This window comes from Arachis stenosperma, chromosome 2, assembly GCF_014773155.1.
Source record: "Arachis stenosperma cultivar V10309 chromosome 2, arast.V10309.gnm1.PFL2, whole genome shotgun sequence".
In the NCBI taxonomy this organism is placed as follows: domain Eukaryota; kingdom Viridiplantae; phylum Streptophyta; class Magnoliopsida; order Fabales; family Fabaceae; genus Arachis; species Arachis stenosperma.
Window position 1 is genome coordinate 7,930,207 of NC_080378.1, and position 10,866 is coordinate 7,941,072.

The 10,866-nt window shown below is 29.4% G+C and overlaps 1 pseudogene; it reads right to left on the bottom strand.

Moving 5' to 3' along the window:
* LOC130962466 (glucose-6-phosphate 1-dehydrogenase, cytoplasmic isoform-like) lies at window positions 1-4,366 on the bottom strand (annotated as a pseudogene).
* Between the last annotated feature and the right edge of the window lie 6,500 nt (window positions 4,367-10,866).

Sequence of the window (10,866 nt, forward strand, 5' to 3'; positions counted from 1 at the left end):
ACCAAATTCGTAACATACCCAACCAACTCAACTTTGAAGAGAGTACATTTCTTAGAAAATCCATAAACTAGTACCACCCATTATATATAGGAGGGCTCCCTATAAGGTTTCTATTGTATATACATTATATAAGCAACTAATAAAGCGGCCTCTTTACAACAATAGCAATTCAACGGCCTCTTTCGGGCCTCTACCGTATGCCTCATAAGGGAGTGGCTTGAACTCCCCTCTATCAATTCTGTGCAATAACGGGGTGAAGATCTTCCATGATGCCTGATATAGTTAAGCACATTACATTAGTCTTTTCAAGGATATATGAAACATTGTATCAAACCATGTAACAATTTGTTACCTCCAATTCATCTCTACGAACGAATTGTGGCTGATCGCCTCTAATCCTGAAAAACACGATACAATTGCCATTATTATTCAACTCAAATCTGTTTCTTTCGAACTATCGAACTGATTGGTAAGTCATCCGTTAGTGTTATTATGTGGCTTCGATGTATAATAAAAGAATGCTAGAAAAAATTGATAATTCATAAAATAAGAACTGGGAAAGTGAAAATACGCGTCGAGAATGAGATTCTCATGAGCATCCTCAATGGTAACCCCTTCTTTCCGCCAGTAGAGCAATTCCTGTTCGCTTTGATGTGTGAACATATTCAAATTACCTAGCTTGTACTGCAACAACAGCAGATATCATGGATTTGTAAAAGTCTTATGCAGCAAATGCATAATCTAAATCTAACATATAATGGTTTTTTAATACACTTAACATTAAATTATCAAGTGAATGAATACAAGAAATCAATAGATGGAGTGCACATCTTCAGTGATTCGGCAAGAAGATTTAGTCAGATTATTACAAGTTGAGATAAAAATAAAATAATTTTGGATTTAACCGTGCCAATTCCGCATTTAGATATCACGAAATTTGATTCCAAACAGTGTATTGGGAGATCTATATTTGCTATATGAACATCAAACTTCCAATCTCAATGAATGCATTTGACAATATAGAAAATCGTTGAAATGTAGACGATCATATACCATAAGCTTCATGTAAATAGTTTCTAAAGGCTGTAGGCAGATACGAAACCCATTTCTCCGATGCTTCTGACCTAGACATGCACAAGTTTACAGTGAGGTTTTGTTTTGCAGGAATCGATATTTAGATGAATGAGGAAAAGTATTTACTAGAAAACATTTATATTCACTTTCAAAGCCGATAAAGAACAGGTATCTATGTTTGTCATGTTTGCGATTATGGATTATTGAGATGATCATCATCTCAATACTTTTTATGTATGAAGAGATAACACCCAAAAATGAAAAAGGTACGGTACCAGAAAATTTCTGGAAAATTTCATGAGGAACATCCTTGAAAATATCATCAGGAACATCCTTGAATTGAACTCGTATATCTGTTTTTCTAGAATCCAAGGCCTTCCCTGCTTTTAGTATGAAAGGAACACCTGATGCCAAAAAGAAAATCATGGAATGCATGACAAGTTAATTATGTTTATTTTCCTTTGGGAAGAAAATGATAAAGATTTTATCATACCTTCCCATCTTTCGTTGTGTATGCACAGAATAACAGATGCAAAAGTTGGAGTGTTCGAGTCATCAGGTACGACTGGGTCATCTCTATAGCCCTCATATTGTCCAAGAACAACCTCATCGTCGCTAATAGGTACTACTAATTCAAGAACCTGCATTTTTTGTGACCAATAGAAAACATTTTAGACTTTGATTGCATGCTATGGAACATCTCAAAATCTAGATAAATATTGAAGTGCAACAACAAAAGGTTCCAGTTATGCAAATATCTCATTGATTCAATTGAAATTTGCAAGTATGAGAACCCGATTTAAAAGGAGAACAAGGATTTTCTGCTGATATTGATGGCCTCATATCAGAAAAGTCGAATGAAAGAGCAGCATAACATGATAATTTCGGCATAAATTGAAGGGAAAATGCGCGCACCTTCACTCTCTCATCCCGAATGTGCTCGGAATTGAGAGAAACAGGCCTTTCCATAGCAACCAAACAGAGAACCTAAATGGCAGAAAAGTGATGAGAAAAATTCAACATATTCGATACCTTATGAGCTTTGATTAAACAGAAGCATCCACCTGACAAGACAAAATAATTATAACAGTGTCAAAATATATTATTCTATATCATTATAAAAATGAAGAGTTCACCTAAAGCAGATGGTTTTGAATAATGTCTCGGATAATTCTGCCAAATTAAAAATTGTACACTAATGATGTATACTTCCACAGACGTAATAAGAGAAATTCTATACAAAACGAATAATAGATATTCAATATTGATGCATATAAAAAAAATGAAAAATCAAAGTTCAACTTTCAATATCATCGGTGAAAGTAAAATTGCTATACAGAAATTCTTTTCAATAGTATCTCTCACTCATCATTTGAAAGCATCATTGAATAATTTGACTAAAGCAAAATTCTACACATACCCATATTGGTCAAAATATCCACCATGGACTTCAACTTTAAAATCCTCTTTGAAAATTACCTGCAATGAAATCAGCAGCCAAATGTTCATTTGGTGTGCACATAAAAAAAATGTTGACAAGATTAACCCTTAAAAGTTACAACCTTGGGTGAAACCATTAAGCCAATTCCGTAACTTTGACTTAAAAAAAAATCTCACCTGTACATTGTCAATGTTGTCACGGTTCCAAAGAGACAAAAACAAATGATTTGCAAAACGAAGTACCAACTGCCGATATGAATAAAATGAAAAAGGTTTAGACAGAGCTCATGGAGCAGACAATAAGTATTAAGTACATCATCATATAACCATTTTTTACCATTTTCTGCACTAGTTCTTTTCCCAAGTAGTGACCAATACGGTAGATTTGTGGCTCCTCAAACAACTATCCAATCTGAGTACTTAGTTCTTCTGCAGATTCTAGGTCCTTTCCAAAAGGCTTCTCAACAACAATGCGTGTCCACCCACCAAGATTGGCTAAGAAAAGGCAGCAAATGTAGCATCAATAGAAACAAAAGTTAGACATTCAGGATAATAAGCTAAAAGTTATTTCATTATTATTTCCTTTTTAATCGATACATAATAAATAATAACACATGCAGTCATCCTGTAAATCCAAAATCTACACCGGCAGCAGCTGTATTTTAGAACATTTAAACATAAAATATATGTTAGAACCATAGATGATAACTCATACATTTATTCAGGCAACAAGTCTTGATCATCTTGCAAACAAATGGATATACTGAAGGAGGAAGTTCAAGATAGAAAAGCCGCCGAGACGAACCCCCTCCGCTGTTTTTTGAATATTCATGCTCTGAAATCTCTTTGTCCAACAAGCGAAAATCTTCCTCAGAATCGTAAGAGCCACTTATGTATTTGATCTAAATGGAAGAGAAAAAATGAGACAAAATGAACATTTTAGGCTGATAAGAAGTGTTTTTTAGTGAGACTAAAATGAAATTTATATACAAGTACAACAACGCAAACAAGGGAAATGCTAACCAGATTCAGAAAATCCCATACATCTTCCACCTGTTTCGGGGAATGAAATTTGGCAGGAATAAGATACCTGCACGAGTCATGTTTGTTATGCTTATAAACAGTTTAAATGCTATAAATTAAAATCTATGAACTAATAGGATAACACAGTTTCTATAAAACAACTTCGTGAAACAACCCGCGAACAATTCATGAAATGTTGATCATAGAAAAAAGTGTATAGTAAAGATTGTTTGGCTAATTCAAAGCAAACAATTGCAACCATAAACTCGTCTCCCTGCATTTATGTATTGTCCATTCTAGAATATCAGGGAAGATTGTAACTGATTGCCATCATTTCCCCTTTGGTATTTCATAAATATTTGGAAAAAGGAAGATGCACTTTTCTTTCTGGAAAAAGCCTCACTCTCGCAATTCATCTCTCAGTTCGTCATCAGAGATTTCTTTGCTTGCATAACCAAAAATTTGAACTTCTGTTGGTGGTAGTAATCCCTAAAAATAAATTCACCAAGCATAAGAAATAAATCCTTCAAGAAAAAGGAAACAACTATTAGAAAATATCCCATCTACAAAAAGAACAATAGCATGGCGATCATCTTCATCATTTTTCCATTTTAGTTTCACCATAGTTCTATGTAACACGCCAATTAGACATGATCCAAAGACTTTGATATATTGTTCTATGAATGGAAGGCACCACACCAACCTTCTCATACAGGTGGAAAAGTGCCAGAAACAACGACTTCTTCTCAGCCAGATCACCGGAAGCACAAAGCAAAATAATGGAGAATGAGCCAGTTTCAGATACATTTGAAGACTCTCTTGTTCCCATCCTTTAGCAACTATTTATCACGTATCAAATCAGAAGAAGAACTTAGAATCCCTTACCCAGAATCTCCCTCATCTTCTTACAAAAAGCCCACTCTACTTACTCAAGAATTAGGGAAGTGCTTTTTGGAAGGACAGGGTTGTTGTTGTTGTTGTTGCAAAAATCTCGATTGATTTTTTCATGGTTTCAGACCATGCGTAGGGTTGATTCTAGCTCCATATATAGCCTGCCAATCTGCAGCGCTGTTGGCTTCCCGGGCTATCCATTATTTAAAAAGGGTCTTTTTTTTTTTGTGACTAAAAGGGTCTCTTTTATTATTGAGGTTTGGGAAGTTGATTGTATAAAATAAAAAAATATAAACAATGAATGAATACAATTCTAAAATTTAAAATAAAAATATTTATGATAAAACAAAGAAATAAAGAGAAATTTTTAGTAAATAAAAAATTAAATATTAATGTAATAATAAATTGAATCAAACAACATATATTTAAATTAATTAAATTAAATAATTGATATATCAAATTAAGTATAATTATTTGGTTCAATAAAATAATTTAAATAAATAAAAATATCTTATAAATATACTATCTAAAGATTATAACATTTTTAAAAATCATTAATCAAATACACAAGACAAAAAATTAATGCAAATTAAAATAAAATTAATTCATTTATTCCAATCAAATCAAATAATTAATATAAGAGAAATGCTAAAAAATTATCAAAATTTACTATTTTTGGCCGATCGTTAACTATCAATATTTAAAAGTGTGAGCTAAAATATATTGTTATATTACTAAACTAAGAAAATTAGGCTGATGGCCAAAAATAATAGGAAAAAAAATTGAATAACCCTCTAATATTTCTCTTAATATAATTAATTAGTTATAGTTAATATAATCAAATAAAATATTATATAATTTAATATTTATCTCAATTAAATCAAATCAAATACATGATTAATTATAATATTTTTAAAAGTCATTAATTAAAATAAATAAGACAAAAAATTGATACAAATTATAATAAAATCAAATAATTAATGTAATTAATTAATTATAGTTAATGTGGTTAAATAAAATATAAATAATTTGATATTTATCTTCATCAAATCAAATCAAATAAATAATTGATTAATTAATGTATTTAAATAAACCAAATAAAAAAAAATAAAAAATACTTTTAAAAACATACTACGTCAGCTATATTATTAATTGAAAATTTAATTTTAATAATATATTATAATCAAAACAAATAATTGATATAATTGATTAGTTATAATTAATACAGTTGAATAAAATATTAAATAATTTGGTATTTATCTCCATCAAATCAAACAAATTATTAGTTATGATAACACTTTAAAAACCATTAATAGATACATAAGAAAAAAAGATAATATAAATTAAAATAAAATAAATTTATTTATTTCAGTCAAATCAAGTCATTAATATAATTGTTAGTTATAATTAATAACATCAAACAAAATATTACATAATTTAATATTTATCTCAATCAAATTAAATAATTAATTATTGCATTTAAATAAATCATATAAAATAAACTAAAAACACCTTCAAGAATATACCATGTCACATTATCAGTCATGCTATTAATGGAAGAAATTCGATTTTAATAAATATAATAAATAATAAATTATGTAATCAATTATACACAAATTAATATTTAATGATTATTGATGTTAAAATTCGTCAATCATTCTAATATTGTAATTCATATTCTTTAAATTATTATTATTATAATTCTTTTCCCTTTTTTTTTCAGGCAGCCAATAATTAATATTCAATATATCATTAATTATTAGTTTTTATTATTCGTCGAGCTCAAGGTCCAGATTCTTAATGTACAACGACGCCGTAACGAACTGCTTCAACGCATTCGCAGCACTCGTCGCCGTCAGTAAAGAAGCGGCTGTGACATTGTTATGCGGATCCAATAGCATCGTGGCCTCCATCACAATTGTCACCTCACTCCTCTTTCTTTCTCTCTCGATGTAGTCTCCTTCTTTTCCAATCCATCACCATCGTTGCCACCTTTTTCTCCTTCTTCGATCGTGCTTTCTTTTGTCACGGTTGCTGTTTCCGTCAGCAGCGAATTCTTTGTTTTTTCTTTCTTGTTAATGTCTGATGATATCTCCATGTATTTTGAACCCCAGTATTCAATCAGAGAGAAAGAGAACGCAAGAAAAAAAGAAAGAAAAAAAAGAGAAATAGAAAGAATTTAGCAAAGAATTAATTTTTAAACTTGAATTGAATTAAATTTGTGCACTCAATAAAGAAGGATAGCGCTTAAAATTTGAATATCGAGCTCAACTCAATCATTTTTTTTAAACAGTATATTAGAAACAATCAAACAAATTTAATTTGGACTTTGGAAGGTAAGATTTTCTTTTGAAGCAGCACAGTCATTACCGCTTCTATCTGATTTTGGTATATTTTCTTTCTTAAATGGTCGGAATATTAAATCAGACCAATTTAAAATTTGATTCATTAATTTTGTAGTTATCAGAGCCAATTTTAATAACTATGATTATGATTATATCTTTATTTTTTATATTTTATTTTTATTTTTAATAATTAATATCTTATTTTATTATCATTAAATTACTAGTAAAATAATTAGTTAATAATTATACTTTAATCATTCCTCCTTTTACTCTATTTATTCAAATATTACTTACAAAAGTTAATATCTTTTGAATCATTTCTCTGATGAGTATAATTTTTGTTACCGATTTTGATATGATTGTCTTTTCTATTTGTATCAGTATTTAAATATATATACTAGAGATTTAATTTTTTCTAAAGTGAGAAATTAAAAACTTAATTACCCTTAAAATAATAGAATTTACATGGATTACACCTAATCAAATTTACAAATTTAACATGAATTAGTGATTAATTATCTATTTTGTCATTTTACAATTTTTTTTCCACGTATTAGTACTAGAAAAATTATTTGTTGAGATTTCGTTCCTCCATCATAATACCTTTTGTGGACATTTTATTCTTCAGATTGGATAGTAATTTTCAAAAGTAATTTATTAAAAATAGTTTTTAAAAATAACATTTTAAATATTATAATGGAATGAAGAAGAACGGATTAACTTGCTCCACATTAAAGATAAACATAAACAAGTATATGCAAACCAAATTCGTAACATACCTAACCAACTCAACTTTAAAGAGAGTACATTTTCTTAGAAAATCCATAAACTAGTACCACCCATTATATATAGGTAGGCTCCATATAAGGCTTTTATTGTATATACGTTATATAAGCAACTAACTAATAGCGCGGGCTCTTTACACAAATGGGTATTTTAACATAGCCCGCTTTTTGCAGCAATTCATCGGTCTTTTCTAGGCCTCTATCGTATACCTCACAAGGGAGTGGCTTGAACTCCCTCTATTAATTCTGTGCAACAATGGGGTGAAGATCTTCCATGATATATGAAACATTAGTCTTCCAAAGATATATGAAACATGGAACTTTCTTCAATGGAAAAAGTATATTTAAGTTTTTAGTGGTCTAAAATTTTCTATAAATCATGATCATTGAATTTTTAAATCGATGGCTAAAATTTAAAATTTTTATTAATAATATAATAATTATATTTATGTTTAAATAATTTTACAAATACTTCTATTTTAAAATTACATTTTTGTCTTTTGTCCCCTTCTTTCATTTTTTTTCTCCATCACCTCTTCACTGTCGTCACTGAAAGGAGGAGCACGACCGCCATGAGGAGCCGCCGACGTCGTCATCTTCTCAGGCTGCCTCTGTGTGCGCCGTCCTCGCCATCTGTGGAGCACGACCGCCACGAGGAGCCGCCATCGTCGTCATCTTCGCGGGCTGTCTCTGCGTGCGCTATCCTCGTCGTCGGTGGAGTTGCCAAGCTGTCGCCGTTCGCCACTTTCAGTGTTGCCGTCGACGCTGTTCAGTGGGGGAGGAAGAACTGCAATATGCAGAAAGGGTGATATAAGGTCAGTTTGGTTTAGGTGTTGAGCAAACTGAGAACCGAACTGATCAAAGCAAGGGGGATCATGACGGATGGGATATATGCAGACACAGCAATTTGGTTGACCACACAAATTCAATCATCCATTCTATACCGTTATAAATGGAGACAATTAACAAAATAATGGTTTAATGATTTAATCGCAAAGCAAATTTGAAATTTTCATCAAGGTTATTAAATGAGCATCCTTCGAACTAAAAAATAAATAAATAAATGTTTCACATAATATGAAAGAATGACTGAACTGGGAAAAAAATAAATAAATAATTATGGAGAGAAATTAAGCGGCAAAAGCCATACTGCTTGAAGTGTGACATGATCACCCCATTCACCACTCCTTCATTTAAGATGAAAGTAAAAAATTGATTTTTAGTTAGCCGAAAAGAAATTGCCCACACATACACACAGTGCTACAAATGGAGAAGGATCATCACCTAGACATTTTCTCCAAAGAGAAATGCTAGGGGCAGCAATTTTGATATTTTGTAATTATCAATTGGCCATCAATAGTATTTTTAATGGTGTGAGATTACATTTAATAATATCTCTATCACTTTTGTTTTGATGGTTAAGTGCTGACCAAAAAATACAAAAGTTGCTGGCCCCTAGATTTTTCCTTCTCCAAATAGTCGCCGTATTCCATGGGAACATACCCATCATATATTTCTGGATTAGAGCCATTGTGGTGCTGTTGGGTGGCAGTGGTCAGAGCCACTGCTGATAGAGTCTGCCAGAGCTTCTGTCTTAGAAAATGTGAGAAAAGGAAGAAGATGTGAAAAGAGAAAGAACATCAGAATATTTATATAATTTATTATTTTATTTTATATTTTTTTTCTAGACCACAAAGAACTTAAATATATTTTCTCCACCTAAGACAAAGCCATAAAACATTGTAACAAACCATGTAACAATTTATTACCTCCAATTCATCTGTACGAACGAATTGTTACTGATCGCCTCTAATCCTGCAAAACACGATACAATTCTCCTCCAATTCATCTGTTTCTTTCGAACTATCGAACTGATTAGTAAGCCTACCGTTAGTGTTATTATGCGGCTTGGATGTATAATAAAAAAGGCTAGAAAAATTTGATAATTCATAAAACATGAACGGAACATACGTGTTGAGGAGATTCTCATAAGCCTCCTGAACGGTAACTCCTTCTTTCCCGCCAGTAGGACAATTCCTGTTAGCGTTGATACGTGGACATCTTCAATTCTTCAAATTACCTAAGTTCTTTGAAATTCTGATTTATATATGACTTAAATTTATTATAATAGGTTATTTATTAGTGATAGTTTGTATTTTTTTATTTTTTATTTTTTTTGTTCATATTGATAATCTAATAAAGGTGTTGCATTCACTTGTTTTTGTTTCTTTTATTTTAAAAATCTAATCTTTAGCACAATTGGTTTAATTGAACTAAAATATACTGGATAAAAATAATATTTTATTAAACATTTTATTTGTGTATAACAAATCAATCATGTACTATATTTTTATGTATCAGTTATTGGATAAGCATATTTATGAAAAATGAATAAAAATACTTATTCACAAGCATAATAGATGTCAGTAAATTTTCTGATAATTCTTCTTAATAATTTAATCTAATGTACGTTCTTGCAAAAACTAAAAAAATTTGGGAAAATTCCACTCCCCTCCCCTGCGAGATGTTAAAATGACACTCCCCTCCCTTCTATTTTATAAATGTACATTCCCCTCCCTTCTAACTTTTAAAAACCTCCTCTTTAATCCATTTTAAATTTTTTGTGTTAACTTTATCCATTTTTTAAGAAAAAATAAATTATTTTTTAAAAAAATATCCATTAACAAAAATTTTATTTTTTATCATTAAATTTTACTTATCAAAATATCCTTTAATAAATTATTTTTTATTAATTGAATTGTATTTTTATTAAAATACTTTTAAAAAAATTAATAATTAAATTATTTTTTCTAAGATATCCATCCTTCAATAATTTTTTAATTATTAAATTGTGATTTTACCAAAATTTTTATGAACAATTATTTTTATATTTTACTATTAATTTTTTGATATCAATATATATTATTTTAACATTAAATAAAAAATTTTTACCACTGTTAATATATATTGAAAAATAATCTTACTAAAATTTTTTATTTAATATTAAAATAATATATATAGATATCGAAAAATTAATAGTAAAATATAAAAAAATTGTTAACGAAAATTTTGATAAAATTATAATTTAATAATTAAAAAATTATTGAATGATATTTTAGAAAAAAATAATATAATTATTAAATTTTTTAAAAAATACAATTTAATCAATAAAAAAAATAATTTATTAAAAAATATTTTAGTAAAAAAATATAATAATAAAAAATAAAATTTTTGTTAATGGGTATTTTTTTAAAAATAATTTATTTTTTCTTAAAAATGGATAAAGTTAACATTAGTTAACACAAAAA